The sequence below is a fragment of the Callorhinus ursinus genome, unplaced genomic scaffold (genome assembly GCF_003265705.2).
Source record: "Callorhinus ursinus isolate GAN/ISIS: 27379988/994484 unplaced genomic scaffold, GSC_fseal_2.0 scaffold8, whole genome shotgun sequence".
NCBI lineage: Eukaryota > Metazoa > Chordata > Mammalia > Carnivora > Otariidae > Callorhinus > Callorhinus ursinus.
The window spans coordinates 4,053,400-4,072,668 of NW_027397070.1; the positions used below are offsets into that span (position 1 = coordinate 4,053,400).

The window sequence follows — 19,269 nt, forward strand, 5'->3', positions numbered from 1 at the left end:
ATAATGCATGTATTTTAAAGTAGATAACACTGTAAGTTTGAACAATGGATATTCTTGGAAATTGTATATTTTAGCAACATCTGAGTAATTACACAGCAACTACCACCTCCATGTTCCAGCCACTATGCTATCTGCTTTATACACTGTATCTTAATACACACAAGTGAGATCTTATTTGGCTGAGTAGATCATTTGGTTTGTATGATACCCTCTCCCAAGGCATTTTTTAGTAAATGGCATTATCATACACTAAACCCAGGTTGAATCCAAAGCCACACTCTTAAAAAAAAAAAAAAAAAAACAATGATCATATAATATGTAAAACTTAAGACCAATTCATTAGGACTATGAGTTGAATGTTTACAGTTGGGATATATTTTGGCAAACATATTATAAACTTGGGGTGCACTTCCAGATCCCTTTGTCTCCTTTTCCATCTCTACAGAGTTTATGATCATCTCCACGTATGTGGTGGAAATACTCACACACTACACACATACACACGTACACACATACTTACAGAATCAAGTAAAATGAACCCCAGGACTTATAGTATTGAAACTCCTAAAAGGAATGGGTGATGAGAGGCTTTTGAAAAGAGCTTTGGGAGGATCATCTCAACCAATAAGGCCTACTGGATATCGCCATTATCTTTTCTTTTTTCAAAAATGTACCTTAGAAGAAAGGGACTCAGAGTGCCACACACACTGGCCAGGCTTTGTTCAGGACTTCCCAAGGCTTTGCTGATGTTCACTTTGGTTCAATAACAAGAAAAGCCTGCCATTTATAAATATTCTTTTAAATACAGATCCAGGGGTTGTTAGTTCAAGTTCTATGATGATATAGAACTATGTACAAAGCGTAATGGTCAGGGATAACTGAACTTTACATTATCAGGCCTGAAAAAGAGTACACTAGTTTCACTAGCACCTGGGTGTTCTCGGTAAGACCTCTAGAAGGTAAAAGAAGATATGCTGAGATATATAGCACCTGTGTCTGCTCCAGGCTCCTCTCACTGCCAACTTCATATCCTTAAAGTCTGGAATTACTAATAAGTCAACATCCCAGAGGAAGGGTGTGTGTGTGTGTCTATTTCCCTCAGACTAAAGAAACAAAAAGTTTAAGGGCTCTGAGGAGTGGGAATATTTAGTTAGTTTGAGAAATATGAGGTTTTATGACTGGGGTGGAATGAACAAGTAGGAGGAAGTGGTTGATGAGATTAGACGGGTTAAAACTAAATAAGAAGGCCCCAAAGATATGCCAGCACTGCTTGGCTTGTGGAGACTAAATTTTCTACTTTCTGAGAAAATGGAAATTGGCTCTGTGATGCCCCTTTCTTGTAGAAAGGAATCCCAGGTACCCAGGCCTCACTGTGAACTAGGAGCTATATAAAGGAATACTGGTCTATTAATGTATATCCTCTCTGCTTCTAGTCAGAAAAACATCAAAAAAGAACACTAGCTGGCTTTTTCACCTGTGATATCAGAAAGGCCAGGCACCATGTCAGTGAAAATGGGGAAACAGCGTGAAAAGGAATTCTGAGGGAATACCAGGATGAGTCTAAGGTGGTTCTTGCTTTCCAGGAGGTCCCAGATTCAGAAGAGAGACTGGAGGAGACCCAGAGGCCCAATTCCCAGGGAAGGGAAAGATTAGAAAAGAGTCAGAGGAGGGAGCCTGAGAACGTCTCCTTGGTGGGGCAGGTCTTCCAGGTAAAGGTGATATCTGAGCTGTAGCTCTGTTTTTGTTTTTTAATCTGTGTAGCATCTGCTATGACCAGGGCATGGGGACTGGATCGGAGGGGAGTGGTCTAGACTTAAAGCCTATAAAATTTAGAGGGATTGGGTTTGTTTTGTCTTAATTGCTTTATTGAGGTATAATTAAGATAGGAAAAACAGACCAAGTTTCAAGAGTACAACTTGATACATTTGACATGTGTACACTGATAAAACATCACCACAATCAAGATGACAGATATATTTATCACCTACAAAAATCTTATGTGCTCTTTGGTAATCCCCCCCCCACTACATTTCCCATCCTCCCATCCCCCATAGCTGGTAAACTGCACATCGGCTTTCTGTCACTATAGATTAGCTGGCATTTTCTAGAAATATTGCTTATAAGATAAACTCCAGTGACTCAACATGCCATGGAAACCTTCATTGGTTCCCATCTCCATCCACAATGTCATTTCCAAAGACTCTCCCAACTGCCCCTAAGTTCCAGCCACATTTTAAACCACTTATGAGTTCCCTGTTCTTTCACAATTCTTGAGATTTTTTTTTACATGCTGAACCCTCTACCAGAAGTCCTCCCTCCCATCATCAATTTTGTGAGGTCTTAATGACTCTTCAAGACCTAGCTCAAATGTATGAAAGCATCAAGCAGCTTGGATCACTCTATGCATTGTGTTACAGATTTATCTGATGTACATTTATATTAATGACTTATATTCTTCATATTCATTTGTCTATTTCTCGTGCTCAACCATGAGTTCCTTGAAGGCAGATACTACAGCTTATTAATCAGTGTTTCCTGAGCACTTTGCATCTATTTGGTACTTATGTATGTTTGTTGAATAAATGAATGAATCAGTGAGTGAGCCAGAGAATCAATGTGACTTTCTTCCTCTTCCCTTACCTAAATGTACTCCACGTCCCATGAAATCTTTATATAAACAGCAGAAGTTTCAACAGCAAATAAATTGTCTTTCCAAATATCTTTCTACAGGTTTGCTCCTATACAATGATAACTTAACCTTTTCTGCTTCTTCATTTTTCTTTTCCTTCCAGCTCCTACTGGCCTTTAAAATACATATATAAATTAATAGACCAAAGAAATAGTTAATAGGCAAATTAGTAAGAATGAGGTCAAGAAGAGAAAAACTCTTCTTGCTAATGCCAGCTACATCACTGCAAACCTTAAATACCACCACACTTGTAAAATCAGTAAAGCAGACAAAAATGCATTTTCCAAATGCATTTCATCATCCAAGGATAACCACAATTTTCCCCTTCATACAGTTTCTTCTGGCCTATACATGTATGCACATTGATTTATCTTTACAAACTGTGGATCATACTATGCATAAAGTTCTATATACTGCAATTTTATTTACCATTTTATCGTGACCATTTCCTCCTATCTTTCCAAACATGAACTTTAATGAATACATAATTTTCCTTTGTGGAGTTGATATAATCAACTCTTGATTTTCTAAGCTAATGGAGCCAAATTATATTGGAAATGAGATGGCTATCTAATACCTACTAGGATAACCAGAGTTTGTCAAATTCCTCCTGCAATACAGAGAAGTTAAAGGGAAAGAGAAATGTTGAGTCTAAACAGAGAGTTGTTGAGCTTTTTTCCTTTCACAGGAAAAAAAAATATTGGTTAGCATTTCTTTGATATTAAATAGTGAAGAAGATTTTAGCAAGTTCCCCAAAGGTCTTAAATTAAGGATTGATTGATTAATATTCTATATAACTTTCCCCATTTCATTTCATCAATATGGCACTTTAGGCCTTTTCTCTCTTGCATCATTATGCACTGACCTTTCCATTGTTAATGCTTCTATTCTATGCCCGAGTAGAGAGGATTTTTTCCCTCTTTTCAGAGATTAGCTGCAAAGAAAATTTATGTGACATTCAAAAGAATTATTTCCAACCTACCCTTTCAAATGCCTTTCTGACATCTAATGATATAATTGAGCTACATTAATTTTAGGGAGCATCTATATTTGCATAATAAAAAATTTGATTTTAATGTACTTCAAAATATGCATTGCTTCAAAATTAATGCAGTATATTTTGCAAAAGATACAAGCCACATTTAATTTTGTTACTCTATTACAGCATACTTTGCATTTCATGGTTTAGTTATAAAATGAGTCAATTTCAATATTATAAGGTTTATTCACTCTCTCCTGTTACCAGTATGCAAATTTTCTCACTAAGAACCATTTGTTGATGTCCAGGGCACCCCCAATACCAGCACTATTTTTGATACAGATTATATACACAACCAAAGTGGGAAGAATAGCGTGAGTTGTAGGAAAGAGAAATGGAGTGAGGACCACTCAGAGGGATGGTTGAGATGTGTACCAGGGAGGAGCTCTTGGACAAGAGCGCACACAATGACCCTGTCTCCACACCTCTGTCCCACAACTCATTCAGCAGGTTTCTGCTCAGGCCTAGTTTAGGACATTTTCCAGTTTAAAGCAGCTTAAGATTGGTTTTTCTCCTCTTTGAAGGGTTTACCTTCAAAATATATCCTGAATCTCATCATTTCCTGCTACCTTGATCACTGTAGTTCTAGGTCAAGCTACCACCATTCCTCAAAGCACAACAACAATGGTCTTGTCATCATCGGTTTCTGGATTCCCACCCTTGCTCCCCAGCATCTCTTCTTGACACAGTAGTTAGAGTTAATCCTTTAAGATGTAAGTCATATTTATGACTCTGTGATGAAACCAAAATAGCTTCATCTTATAGCCAAAACATCTACCATGGCTTCCAAATACATAGAGGACCCAGCCCTTGCCCTCTCCCACCCCTCTACTAACTGATCTCCACAAACGTGCCTTCCCAGGCTTGCCTCCTTACTTTACTGCAAATACAGCAAGCATGCTCCCATTTTTGTCTTTGTACTTGCAGACCTCCGCCTGTGACACTCTCCCCCCGGGATATCTGCATTGTTTGTTAACTCCCTTCTTTCAGAGAGTAAATGAATGAATGAAGAACTTTAAAAATTTATACAGTTGCTATTTTCCACAAGGGAAGCTGACATATGTGATAGAGTAGATAGCACCAGTTTGCTTGGCCTTAATTCTGTAGGACTGTATACATTTATTTTTTTAAAAAAGATGCTAATGTGAATATGAAAAATATTTAGGGAAACACAATTAGAGAGAAAAAAATCCTGAATTTCCTATCCTATATATTCTATATAATCTATTTAGGATTATATGGATCACATAGACTGAGAGACAAATGCAGATGTCCTTCTGTTTTTCTATTTCTAGAATCAGCTGTGGCAGAGCTGGAAATGATTCGGGACCTCTTCTACAATAACTTCCCCATTTTCAAAGTAAAATGAGACAGATGATGAAGTGATTTCCCCCCAATCCCATAGCTTCTTTCATGAGTAGGATATACATTCTCTACCTCTCAAGCCCCTGTGCTTCTATTACCCTAGACATTTTATACTTTGTGCTGTATAATAAGTTATCCAGAGGCACATGCATTGGCCATGGGGCCATAATTAAATCTTCAGGGTAGAAATGAAAGAAAAGAAAGCAAGCTAAAACTTGGCTGCATTTCTTGGTTTAGGGCTGAGAAGAAAAAATCTGCTAAACTGGGTATTTTCCCTTCACACAACTTCCAAAATGGCTTCCAGCTTTGCCTCACTGTCTGCAAAAAAAAAAAAAAAAAAAAAAAAAAAAAATTAAGCTCAAGTAGAAATGCATATGAAATTGCTGAAGAGGCTTACAGTTGTACCCTTTCCCATATCAATATTCTTTATGAAAGTTAAACAGTTTTAGTAAAAAGTCTATACATCCCTCTGGCAGAGAATACCCAAACCTTGAAGCCACCTTTTATGAATTACTTCTGAACATAAAGCCGAATATTTTCACATGTGATATACTCCTTAAAGCAACAGACAGTTTTAAAGATCAAAAAGAAAAACATTCTGTTTTTGAGTAAATACATGATTGTTTCTGTGTTCCTCTTCCGTATTTCCATCAACTTTTGGGGATTTGATACTGTAGCTTTTAAGAAAACATCCTGACGCATATTTATAAATGTTCCTGATTTTTTAAAGAAGGCAGAGTGTACCCAATCATGCAGCATGTAAACTAACTGTGAGTTCCCTTTCTTCTCTCAGAATGTTTTTACGTGCCACTGTCAAGTACACGGGCCACCTCACACCCTCCCGCTAATGCAGGACAGAACAGTATCAGAAATGTGTACTTGAATAACTATTGTCAGAGGCATTTATAAATAAAAACAAACTTAAGGGCATAATATATTCTTACAAAAGAAATGTTGGTGAATTCTAAAAAGAGCCTAAGAATAATTCCATTTCATTTGTGGGAGAATATTACTGGGCTTCTTTTCCATGGTGTCACTCGTATTCCACACTCTTTTTCCATCTACTCTGCAGGATTACAATAAGAAGGAATAAATTTTAAAGTAATTTCAGAAGAGGGGACATGCTGTATATACATCTCTCTGTACTGATCAACTTGCACATAAGCAGGCTAATTTCTATTTTCAGAGACCTTTATTAATATTGGTTTTTCTATAAAACTTTTATGAGCATGGGAAGTCATTCGGCCTTATCAGCATTTCCATCCACACACCAAGTAAGCTAAAGTAGCTGCTTAGATGGAAAATCAGTTGCAGTTGGAACGAGGTATATGCCCATATCCCTCATTGCCAGGTTGAGCTATTCCCTTCCTTACTATTTCTGTACTCCTTACACCTGCTGGCCATCTTGCAATTTCTTTTGCTCTCTTAAGCAGACCTGTTCTAGTGCTGTTCTTTTCCATCATGTTTGTAAAATCCATTTAGCTCCATGATAACACCATTGCTTTTTAAAATATTTATTTGTAATAAATGAAAATGGAGTAACTGCTTTGCACCCAATAAACACCCAAAATTATTACCAGGGGAGCCAAATAAATCAAGATGATTGTTTGCCTAGTTCTACCTAATTCTACCACGCACAAATGCGCACCCCCCCAACACACATAAATGTGCGCATGTATTATGACCTGGTCAAACCCATGGGAAGTTTCAAAGACAGTAGGGGTGATAACATCCTTCCTAGGACCCAGAAACCTGGAATGAGGCATGTACCACCCACTGGGAGTGATTATGTTTGTGATTAACTACAAATTCTATAGATTTCTGTATTCACAATCTCAGCTGGGAAGCTAGCACTAAAATGGGAGATTGAGACAGAGGCCAAATCCTTTAATTTTCTTTCCCAATAATAATTTTGGCAAAAGATACAGCTTAGTATTAAAGTTTAAAGAATAAAAGAAAGAGGATCAGCATCTGGGAAAGAGTCCTAGGAGGCAGAGTGAAACTTTTAGGGGTGTTCCACAAAGAGCACACAAAATAAAAATCCGAGTATAAATGTGGTCTTTGTGGCATCTGTTCCCATTTTCTCTCATCTCTCTTCTTTCCTTCTTCCCCATTTTCTTGGTCTGTTAATGAGTTTTCCACATCTCTTGAATAAGAAAAAATGTGCTCGTGTCTTATTTTTCATTTCCAATTTAACCAGAAAGGTCACGGAGACATTTTAAAATAGTACTACTTGGCAATATTTTAAGGCTGTTAAAATCTCTTAATTCTCAGAGGTTCCACCGGAATCACCAACCTTTTTACTTGACGACTATCCCCAAGAAGAAATACCAAATACCATTTTCTTTTTTCCCCCCACTTTGTATGCAAGGTGAAAAAAAGTATCAGAGAGAAGAAATGGGTTCTAAACAGTCTAGGTCAGCTTTTCAGCCAAGACCATACACACTGACACATGATAACACATGATAATCCATTTTTGTTATTAGATCAAATTCAGAAAAAGGTCACACAGTTCAAAATAGCCCTTAAAATTAAATCAGAAGGTTGTCCCATTTCAACCCTTTCTGAGAAGAATTATATTGTATCCCAGATGCACGTTGATCAGTCCTATCTGTTAAAGCTGCTTGCTTTTCCCTCCAGAGGCTCCTCCCTTCTGGGGAAATGGCCAAAGAGGCTAGGTGTTGCTCTCTCACCCTTGAAATCCGTTCTTTGGCTTCTGATCTGTGGCAGGGCATACTTAATAGGTAAGGTTAATTGGAGTGAGATTTTTCAACATCTTCCCCAAAGATCTTCAAATCCTCAAACTATAATACAAATAGGTGATTAATTTCTGTTTTCACGAACTCACCATCTGGATGGCTTACAACTTTGGGCTCCACTGTGAGTTCGAAAAAGAAAGTATCCAGGTGTCATCTTTGTTTTTGTTTGGTTTTGCCTGTTTCCTCCATAAAAATTTGTAATTGCCATCACTTCATGCTATCGTCCTCCACTCTATCCCTTTCTAGTGACACAAAGGCTGAAAAGTCTTAACAGCATGATGTAAACAGGACCACAGGTGTACCACTTCCGTCATCACTGGACTGACACTGGAGATGGCCATCATACACCAGTCAGCTGCATCCAGCCACTCAGGGGACAGAGGGAGTGGAGGCAAAGGAAAAGGGGAGGACTGTCTGTTAAGTTCCTGCTGTGCCGGGCATTTTGAATCTTGTTTGGTACCCAGTATAGTATTGGGTAATTTTACAACAATGCTTTAGGTTGGATTCTCCTCATATTAAAAGTGATGGACTTAAAGCTCAGACAGGTCTATGTGATATCTGTAGCGTGAAGCAATTATTTCAGGCTCAGAATGAGGATTTTATGGACTGAATATATGTGTCCCCCATGCCCCAAATTTATTTTTTGAAGACATAACCCCCAGTGTAATGGTACTTTGAGATAGTGAGTAGGGAAAGGGTTAAGGTATAGGCAGGGAGAGATAGGAGGCCCCTGACTAGACTCTGAAACTATTCCTGGCAGGCAGAAATGCTGAGACAGAGCGGAACAAGAGATAAAGGAACAAACCAGACCACTCTGCCTTGGGTATTTTTTTTTTTCATGGCAATTACATCATCACCACAGAAAATGACCAGACCTCAAAGAAGAAGTAAACCATGAAGGATGTTATCAATAGTCCTTGCTCAAACCAAGATGGCAAGAGAATTTCAAGGCCATCAGCTTCCTAGTCAGTTCTCAATAAAAGACTGCCAATGAAAGCCCACAGTGGCAACCCATTCGGGACCCCTCTCACTCTAGAGAGCTTTTTATCTTCTTTCTGTTTTTACCTTCACTTAATAAATTATCATCTCACCTCCCTGTGTCCACGAGATTCATTCTTTCACTCTTCAAGACAAGAACACTGTAACAATGGGGGTTTTGGGGGGCAATTAGGGTTAGATGAAACCACCGGGCTGGGGCTCTCATGATGGGATAGTGCCCTTATAGAAGAGACACCAAAAGTTTGTGCTCTCTCCACTCTCTCTCTCTCTCTCACTCCTCCCACTCCTTACCTCCCCTGTTCCCACAAAGAGATCATATGAGCACATAGTGAGAAGGCACCATATGCAACTCAAAGGGAGAGATCTCATCAGAAGCCAACCATGTTGGTATCTTGATCTCAGACTTCCAGCCTCCAGATTTGTGAGAAAATCATTTTCTGTTATTTAGCCATCCAGCCTACAGTATTTTGTTATGGCAGCCTGAGCAGCCTGAAACAGAAGATTTCCTTGGCATTTTATTTAGAAAGAGTTGGAAATAATCTCTGAGACTGGAATCCTATTCCCAAAAATATGGAAGATGGTAGAGAGTAGCTAGAAAATGTGGAAGAAAAACATTTTTATATATAAAGTGTTTTGAAATGCATTAATCTGATGCCAGAAAGTTAAGAGAAATGCTTAGATACCAGAAATCTGAGAGGGAGAATCCACAGAGGAGTGAAAACACTGAAGCAGGCTTTTACCCTCAGGCATCTGACGATTCTTGATAGCCTAGAGAATTTTAACTGACTAGAAAAAGTGAGGTGTAGACCAGGGTCCATCCAGAAGGAAGATCAGATCAGAGACTCAAAAATAAGCCAAGGCCATGGAAAGGAAATAGCTATAGAAGGTAAACTTAATACACACACATCCACATGCCTATACACACACAAAAATGGAAACTATGGGGATAAATACATGTCTTTAAATGGGAAAAATGGGAAAAAAATTGTCTCCCCTGAGATTTCCTAACCACTGTTGTGCAGGTGGAGGCTGGATACCACACGACCTATGTATTCTTCACTTCCTACTCAGCAAAACATACACTAGAAATTGACCTTATAAGGCGTCTGACTCAAGCTTTAGTTAACTTGTTTAGCTACCATGGTTCAGCATATCAGCCCTTGGCAAGCTGACATAAGGGCAAAGAAACACGCTGGGCACCTGAGAGAACAAAAGGAAAGAAAAGGTGGATGGAAGTAAGAATTAATGGTCTCAATCATGTGCCAGATGCTCTGTGCTCACTATTCTATTTGACTCTCACAGCCTGTGAAGTAAGCATTGCTCTTTCCATTTAAAGATTAGATCATGGACATTCAGTGAAGAATGATAACTTGTTAAGGTACACACAGCAAGGGCATGGTGGTGCCACAGTAGTAGCCCAGTTATCTGGTCACCAAAGTCCTTTGTTTATTTACAGTAAAAGCCATGTCCCATGACAACATCTATAACTTACAAACTGAAGTTTGATGAAGGAAGGATGTAGACTTCACATGGATGTCATTAAGATCTAAGTGGGCTTATGTTTGTTTGTTCTACTGCCATACTGTCCTCAGGCAACGCTGGAAAACTCTTTTAAAATTCCAGGTCCTCAGGAGGTTATTTTAGTGGTCCTGGAAATGGTAAAACAAATTGTTGTGAATGGGCTTTTTAAATTGCTTCTTGGCAGGAATGGAATAATCAAGTGCAATGATTTTAATTGATTACAGAAGAATGTTCCTTTGAGCTGATGCAGCAAGTCTTTTTGATCTGTTTTTGGCTTAAAATGTGAATTGATGCAATGACTACCCATGTTAGATTTTACTATTGGAAAAGTCTTCAGTGGGAAAAATTAGAAATGCTTAAAGTCATGTGACTTGTTTCTTAAAGGACACCTTCCAAGCATCCTTTAAGAAACAAAAGTGATTGCTTCTCTGTAGCCTCCCTGCTTAAATCTTACTTTCATTCTTCTTTTTTTTCAATCTCAGAATTTGGGTCTCTGAGTAGAGACATGATGAAGACCATACAGGTGTAGGATTTTCAGCTCTGTCACTAACGAGCCGGGTGAGCCAAATTGTCAAACCCTCTGGCCTCCGTGCTTTCCTTTCCATAATGAAGCAAACAATGAAGGCTACTACTTCATGCCTATAATGTGATCATGGTTAAAGAAGATAATATCTTAATATGTTACCTGAAACAAGACAGGTGGTCAATGAATGCTAGCTGATAGTAGTAGTAGTAAAAGTACTAGTAGAAAAAAATAACTTTCACCATCTCCAGATATTAGAATAACATCTTATATTACTGAAAGTTTCCTAAAGGCTTCAAGTGCAAAATCAAGGGGTGTTGGAAGGGTTGGTTCCTTCTGAGCACTGTGAGGGAAGGATCTGTTCTAGGCCTCCCTCTTCGGCTTGTAGTTATCTGCCTTCATGTTCACATAGTGTTCTCTCTGTGCCTTCACATTGTCTGCCCCTGGGCATGTCTCTGTGCCCAAATTTTTCCTTTTTATAAGGACACTGCCATATGGGAGTAAGGCCAACCCTGGTGACCTTATTTTAGCTTGATTACTTCTGTAAAGACTCTTATCTCCAAATAAGGTCATGTTCAGAAGTCCTGGAGGTTAGGACTTTAACATAGTGATTTGAGGTGGACACAGTTCAACTCATAACTCTACCCTTGGCCCTCCATGTCCTTCTCACATCAAACTATAATCACCCCACCCCAACATCCCTTAAAATCTTAACCTGTTCCAGTGTCAACTCTTAAGTCCAAAGCTCACTTGCTATCATCTAAATTACGTAAGGGTAAGAGTCAAGGTACTCATTCAGAGGCAAAATTCCTCTCCAGCTGTGAACCTGTGAGGCAGTTACCAAGTTATATGGCCAGGAGTCAGAGAATATACATACAGAGATTCATAGGTGCCAGCATTGGCTCATAAAGAAGTCATGTGGTCTAATTTCTAGCTTCAGTTTGGAGGAATAGCATGAATATCTTATTTTTTGTCCCTCAAGATATTTATTAGAAAAACTGAAATTGGAGAAAAATAAGAGATACAGGAGCCTATATACACACTGAAAAGCCTAATGTATAGATCGAGAAAAATTTTCCTGCTGTGGAATGTGGAATCTTAAAGAGAAGTGACTTTCCAATCAAAGGCTGGGTGACAAAATTTTGTAGGGTTGCAGATGCAAGGTATATTTCTGCCTTGAATAGAGGTAGTGATCATATAATTGTAAAGTACCTGAAACCTCAAAACCTAACTCACAGTCCTTCTTTCTAAACAACACAATTTCTTATAAAAAGCACCAAAACTACCTAATATACAATTTTGCCCACATAATCACCCTGAAAGCATTTGTGTAATCAAAAGCAACCTCTGGGAATGGAAACTGGAATCTGGAAGTGAAACTCAAGAAAGATTTCATCATTGCACAAACAATTTCAAATTAAGCACTAATCAGAGGGGAAAATTAGGTTTATTCACAGGGGCCACTCAAAATAACCCTCTTAATAATGTAGAAATTGGCTGTAGCTAAAGTCCCACAAGTCTAGACACAAATACATTTAAAATACAGCAAAGCCAGTCAATATAAAATGTAGCAAATACAAGAAGTCAATGTAAAATAGATTTCCCAGATATGAGGAACATGGTTCCAGAATTGTAAGCAAATGGCTCAAGAAAAAAAATCTATGATTTAGCAGAATTTTAGGCTTATAAGAAATGTCTTTACTTTTATTAGTGTCTTGGTCTTAAAATGTCATTTCCTATTTCCCTTTTGCTAATCAAGACAGATACCTACCAAAACCAAAAGGGTCACTAGGCACTGAGGTCATATTTATCAAGCTAAAAAAAACAAAAACAAAAACAAAAACAAAAAAATAGTAATCTGAAATAAAGGGAAAAGGAGAATAAAAAGAGGGACAGAAGATAGTAGCCAGTCTACACTGGGTGCCATTTTAAACCCACTTGGAGTGGAATTCAGAGAGACTCTAAGAGTGTACATAGAATTAACTAACTTCCCCCACCCCCCAGCCTTCCTAGTTGCCCCTAAACCTGTGCCCCATGCATCTGTGGCTGATTCAAGCACAGGTTTTCTGGTGAGAGGCCTGGCTTCCTCAGAGGGGATGACCAGAGGCAGAGTTGGAACTAAGATTGCTGTGAGTAACAGTCCCATTCTTAACATGTGTCCTTTAATTGTTCTCTTCCTTCCTTGTCCCCACTACGTTTTTTGTCTTTTCTTTTTTTCAACGCCTTCATCTTCTCTTATGCCTCCCTGGCTCAAGACCCTTGTACCAACATTGTTTCTTCCTGCAGATGGCCAAAGAGTTTGCTGACCTCTGCCTTCCTTTGTGTAATTTTCAAACACACCTGCTCCCACACCTTGCAAACAAGCCCCATCTAAACCTGCAATCACACCGGGGTGCCTTACATCCCTAGCTGGAGAATATCTGGTCTCCAGGCAATCAGGAGCATTCTGTCTTCAAAAAAGATACTAAGTCGGGGGGACGCAGCACTTCCTTTCTGTGCTTGCGCTCGGGGCCGTGGCAGCAGGCGTGTCCTCAACGCGGGCGGGTTCGTGGATCTGTCTGTGCCACAGAAACACCAGCAACCACATCATCTGTTCCAAGGACCACGCATCCATCCAGCTGAATATGGCCGAGGTTGACAAGGTGACAGGCAGATTCAATGGCCAGTTTAAAACTTACACTGTGGGGCCATTCGCAGGATGGTGAGTCCAATGACTCCATCCTCTGACTGACCAAGACCTACCATATTGTTTCAAAGAATTTCTGACTGGAGAGGATCATGGATGTGGGATATTTGTCATAAATAGTGAACCCCCCCCCAAAAAATAAGATACTAAGTGCTCTCTTGCCCTGAAAGCCCTCTAAAGTTGAGGGGAAGAGTTTATAAGAGATTCGAACCAAATTTTACAAGCTGGACCAACTTTCCCAGTGATGAGTGATTTTACAAAAAGAGAGTAGCCAAAGAGATTTTCAACTCTTGTCATCAACACGTGAATGATACAGATAATGTCAGAGATAAACAGTTGGAATAAAGCTGCACTAACCAATTTGATGATCATTAGCCACAAATGACTATTCAAACTTAAATGAGTTTAAATTAATTAAAGTTTCATTCCTCAATCACAACAGCTACATTTCAAGGTCTCAGTAGCCATAGATAGCTGGTGGCTACTGCACTAGACCATGTAAATATGGAACGTTTCCAGCACCACAGAAATCTCTATTAGACAGCACTGGAAATACCTGCATTGGCAGAGAAAGCAAGACAGAGAAAAAGACAAAGGGGAAAAAGAGAGAAAAGAAACAAGGAGACAAAGAAATACAAAGATGAAAGAAAAAAATTAATTGAAAGAGAGCAAAACTGCAGGTCTGAGATTGAGACTTTTTCCTACAGGCTCCCTGCAGAGTGTCATGTGAGTAATACGTTAATAGGAGAATCCTTTCCTCAGCACTTGATTTTAAGAGGCTGCCTTGGGTCTAAGCAAAATGAGTATAGAGATTCACCCATAAGAGAGGTTAAAGTTCATGAAACCAATTAGTTGCTTTGACCTGAATCTACTCATTTTCATTTAGAATTTTTTTTTTCAGCCTGCCAGGGAGCATCCTGCATCACTCCCCCATCTGCTCCTCCCTCTAAATCTGGGACTGACTATGGCAATGAGACTGGAACAGCACGTGTATTAGAAGTGAAGAGCATCACTGGGAATTTAGAGACTGTGTCTAGTTTGGAAGAACCCAAGGGAACTTCAAGAAAAGTAATCAGAGTGAGTAGGAAAGGATACATAATGCGAAGTGTTCCCTCCAGGAACTTTACTTCAACAAGAACAAGAGCATTTCCCTGAAGAACATGAGTAATGTCAAATGTAACTGTTCACCATGCTTCTCCAAGGCACCAAATGGGCTTTTAAGCTACACATTCTTGCATGTTTAACAATAGATTCAAAATAGGAACTGTAAATTTGTTCTCTGCCTTTCTAAATTTGCAACAGCAGCAGACAGTATTGGGGTTGTTGTGTGGTCTAACTGGGATATCTGCTTATAATTCAGTAAGAGGGCTAGAAAAAAATGGATCAGGGCCACCTCAGAGGTTTCAGTGTTTTTTAACCTCTGTTTTATGTGGTAAAACCACAAGACTGAGTAAGAGCAAAGCTTTGGCAGCCTCTGAAAGTATTTGCAAAAGACATTTGCAGAATGTAGGCTTACTTTATGAATAAACAACAACAATAAAGATATGTTTTACTTATAATTCCTTAGAAATAATGAGCCTACATCTTAGCCATTTCCTTGGAGGGGAGAACAGGTCAAAATATGAATACTCTATGAGGACAGAGAAAACCACCACTATCATCCCCAGACACTGCTGTAAGGAGACTAACGTGAAAACTCTTCCACCCTTGACCTCCGTACTGATACTTCCAAAACACCGTTTTTGCATCAATCCGTCCCTTCCCTGTGGCTTTCTAAGGAGGAGTCCTAGGACTCCCAACTGTCAGGAGAAACATCTTGCTACAGACATTCCTAGTATTTCTAATCAAAAGGACTTGTCCTCTTCATCACTATTTCCCAATCCTAATCGCTTAATATCTTAAAAGAAGATTGCCCCAATGCTGAACGTCCAGGCCAGGATAGTGAGATTCGTTAGAGTGGGGACTTGGCAGCCACACTTTCTGGGTGAGAATTCTTTGCTCTGCCTTTTCATGTGTGTGACCTTGAATAAATGACTTAATCTCTCTGAACTTCTGTTTCCTTCTCCCACCTGTAAATATACACATAGAGATAGACAGGTAGATAATTGGGGATTGTAATCAGAGTCTGGCATTTATCCTCTCATCACCTACATGAAAGACACTGAAGAAACGGAGGTCGCTAAGACATAATCCATGTACTTAGGCAACTCAAAAGTTCAGTGGAAGCCGGGCACTTATAACACCTTGTAATGGCTATGATAGAGTCAGATACTAATTACTTTAGGAAGACAGAGGAAAAAGTAATTAGTTCCCCCTGAGGGTTTAGGGAGAGATTCATGGACGAACCTGTGCTGCCTTGAAATTTTAATACATATCCAGAAGCCACTGAGAGTGAAGTCAAGGGCAACATGAGTGAGGACCGGTTCCTACAAGCCTGTGGACAACCCCTCTCCTGGTATCAACTCCTCCCCTCCGGACAAGGTTATCTATACACACGTATGTTCCCCAGCTGTGCCAACCTTTGCCTTGCTGTTGCCATCATTACTTGAAGAGGTACAGCTCCTCTCCAGGACTATTGCTTTCAAAGCAGCCTTCGTTCCTCTGTTGAGCAGTGAGCAGTTAATCATTAGAGCCACAAGGAACCAACCACCGCTGAGGTATAGACACACATATGCATAAATGTATATATGCATGTGTGTATGCATACATATATATGTATTAAGTAAATAATGTACATACATATATTAAGTAATTATACATGTGTACATATTAAGCACCTGAGTTCATAACTCTTTGTTAGGGCTCCAAAAATGAAAATAAGTCTGAGATCCTTGCCCATAAAGAGTTTTAAATATAGTAAAAGATATGCCTATGCCATACCATAGGCAGTGCTTGCACAGAGGGGAAAAGAGTAAGTATTTGTAATACTGTCTTTAGCTCCCAGTACTACCAAGAAAGCTGGGAAATACACTGTAAGCTACCCCACTATTCTCTACTTGCAAGCATTTTTTCCACCAAGTAGCAAATAAAAAGGCAAACAGGAAAAGGAACAACTATTAGATATTGTGTGTTCATTATGTATATCCTATGACCATCTGGAAGCCACATTCTCTCAGCAATATCTCACCAAATATCACCCTGTCTCCCCCAGCTACATCCTGTTCTAAGGGAGAATAGTTTCCCCCTTAGGGGCCATGAGCGTAGAAAAGGAGTACTAGTTTGGGGATCAGAAAATCCATATTCTAAACCAGACAGCTATAAAACTAGTTAAGTGCCTTTGACCATTTCATATCTTTTTATTTCCCCATCTAAAAATGAAGAGATTGGCCTAAGTGATCAGTAAAATGACTTCCAATTCTGACATTATCATAAAGACAGAGGCAACCATTCCTGAGAGTGGCACCCAAATTGCAGTTTCTTTGTTTCTTTTCTACTTTTTTCTCCTCTTTTTCCCTAGCCAAAGTACCCTCATTTTATTGCATAGCCCAAGAATTCAAACTACAGATGCCCTTGGGAATGCAGGGAGTCATCTTGGATTTCTAAATGTTGGCCAGTTCAAAATCTCTTTATGTGTTTATTTTCAAATGTATTTTGCCTGTGAGAAGGACATGAATTTGGGGGGTCCAGAGGACAAAGTGTTATAGATTGAATGATGTCCCTCCCAAATTCATATGTTGAAGTCCCAGATCCCAGTACTTCAGAAAGTAACCATATTTGGAGATAAGATCTTTAAAGGGGTAATGAAGTCAAAATGAGGGCCACTAACCCAATATGACTGGTTGTCCTGATGACAAGAGGGAGAGACACCATAAAATGCCCAAGCACAGAGAAAAGGCCACGTGTGGAAGCAGTGAGAAAGTGGCCATCTGCAAGCCAAAGAGAGGGACCTCTGGAGAAACCAAACCTGCAGACACCTTGATCTTGGACTTCCAGCCTCCAGAACCATAAGAGAATCTATCATTGAAGCCACCCAGTCTGTGGTATTTTGTAATGCCAGCACTAGGAAACTGAAATAGTAGGAACTCAAAGAATACAAATGAATTAATATCTTCTGAATCACAGATTCTTGAAACATCATGTTTCTATCTATAAATTTCACAAATTACGGAGAAGCCCAAGAGGTGGGAATCCCCAAATAAATGATTTCGGAAGATAGAGTGGTCCATCCACCTACCATTTGTATTTGAAATTATTTTCTTGCCTTTATAGAAGCAGATACCGCATCATAAATTCTAACAATCACTTCTGGGGGGCCAAAATATCTGAATAAGCAGGACTACATAGACATTTCCCAAAGGAATAAATTTTTCTAGATGTATGAACTGGTGACTCTGTAAGCTACTCTGAACCAAAGAAAAATACTATATCAAAAGATGATCTGATTCAGTGTGCTCTGAAATCTCCCAAGAAAAGCTGTCCTTCACAAGTAGAGCTTTTTTTTTTTTTTTTTCCCCTTTCTGGCAAACTTTGTCTTACCAAGTTTTATTCAGACCATCTGAGTTAAAGCACAGTTGTGACTTGATTGATACTTACTTCCATGTGGAAAACACTGCAAAGTTTCTTTTGCATTGATTAGTGTCTTCCAGCTGCCTAAAGTCCCACAATGAATTCACAATGCATTAGGGATCACATCAGGGGGTTATTTATGGGTGAGGAGCATGCTTCTCTCCACCTCTATTGTGCTATCTATTTGCCCAAAGGATCAGAGACATATTACAGAGAACTTCTTGGGCATTATTCCCACACAGAGTGAATGGCAGTTTCTGATTAGTCTTAAATTAGTTTATTTGCAATTTATTTTTTCATAGGAAGTATTCATTTGTTTTCTCATAACTAAGAGTCTATACTTATCCATCACCATGTCTTGCCATAAATCTAAACAGAACTGCCCGTGGGCCTGAGCTACAGTTTCATCACCAGCATTAACAGGGTCACCCAATATGCTTATCACTGAGGTGTGAACTCAATCAGACTCTTATCTGGTTCCACCACTAAAATAAATAAATAAGCAAATTGCTAAAAATAAATGGAGCCATATCTTATTCAAAATGTTATCTGCATCTGCTGAGAAAGAATCCAAGGGAATCAGCTCTTACAGAGTTCTTCTGCAGTGTGAAAAATTGTAGGGCATGATGCCTAAGGACACAGAGCAAGACAGAACCAAGACCTACAGTATCGGATTAGAATTTCCACAATGTGAAGTAAATAGTGACCTTCTGATTCTTAGCTAGGCAACAGGCTTAGGTTTTATCAGGGGCATGGTGATTTTTAATGAACAGAAATGGATAGGCGAAATCAGAAGACAGGGAAAAACATGAAGCCGAGTTAATCTCTTCTCTGAAAGAAGTTATTCTATTTCCCCCAATCCAAGAAATGCAGTTTGGTCGAGGAGTACTCCTGAGTGATCAATAATCAAAGGCAGAAATGCTTTCAATGCCCCAAACTTCTGAAATTAGTGCAAGAGAAGAGGATGGATAGGAGAAAATATATGGAGAAATAGAGGGGCCAATTCTATTTTTAAATGGTTCTTAAAGCAGTCTTACCTAATGGGGCCTGACTGCCACACCAGAAGAAAAATAAACAGAAGAAAGGTAATAATAGCCACAAAACATACAAAAAAAAATGCTTTTGATTACATTTTCTAAAACATACAGTTTTTCCAGCTACCCTCTTTTTGAAATAGCTATG

General features: G+C 39.1%; 1 pseudogene; it reads left to right on the forward strand.

Moving 5' to 3' along the window:
- The first annotated feature begins 9,991 nt into the window (after positions 1-9,991).
- LOC112821939 (small ribosomal subunit protein eS21 pseudogene) lies at positions 9,992-13,661 on the forward strand (annotated as a pseudogene).
- The last annotated feature ends 5,608 nt before the right edge of the window (positions 13,662-19,269 follow it).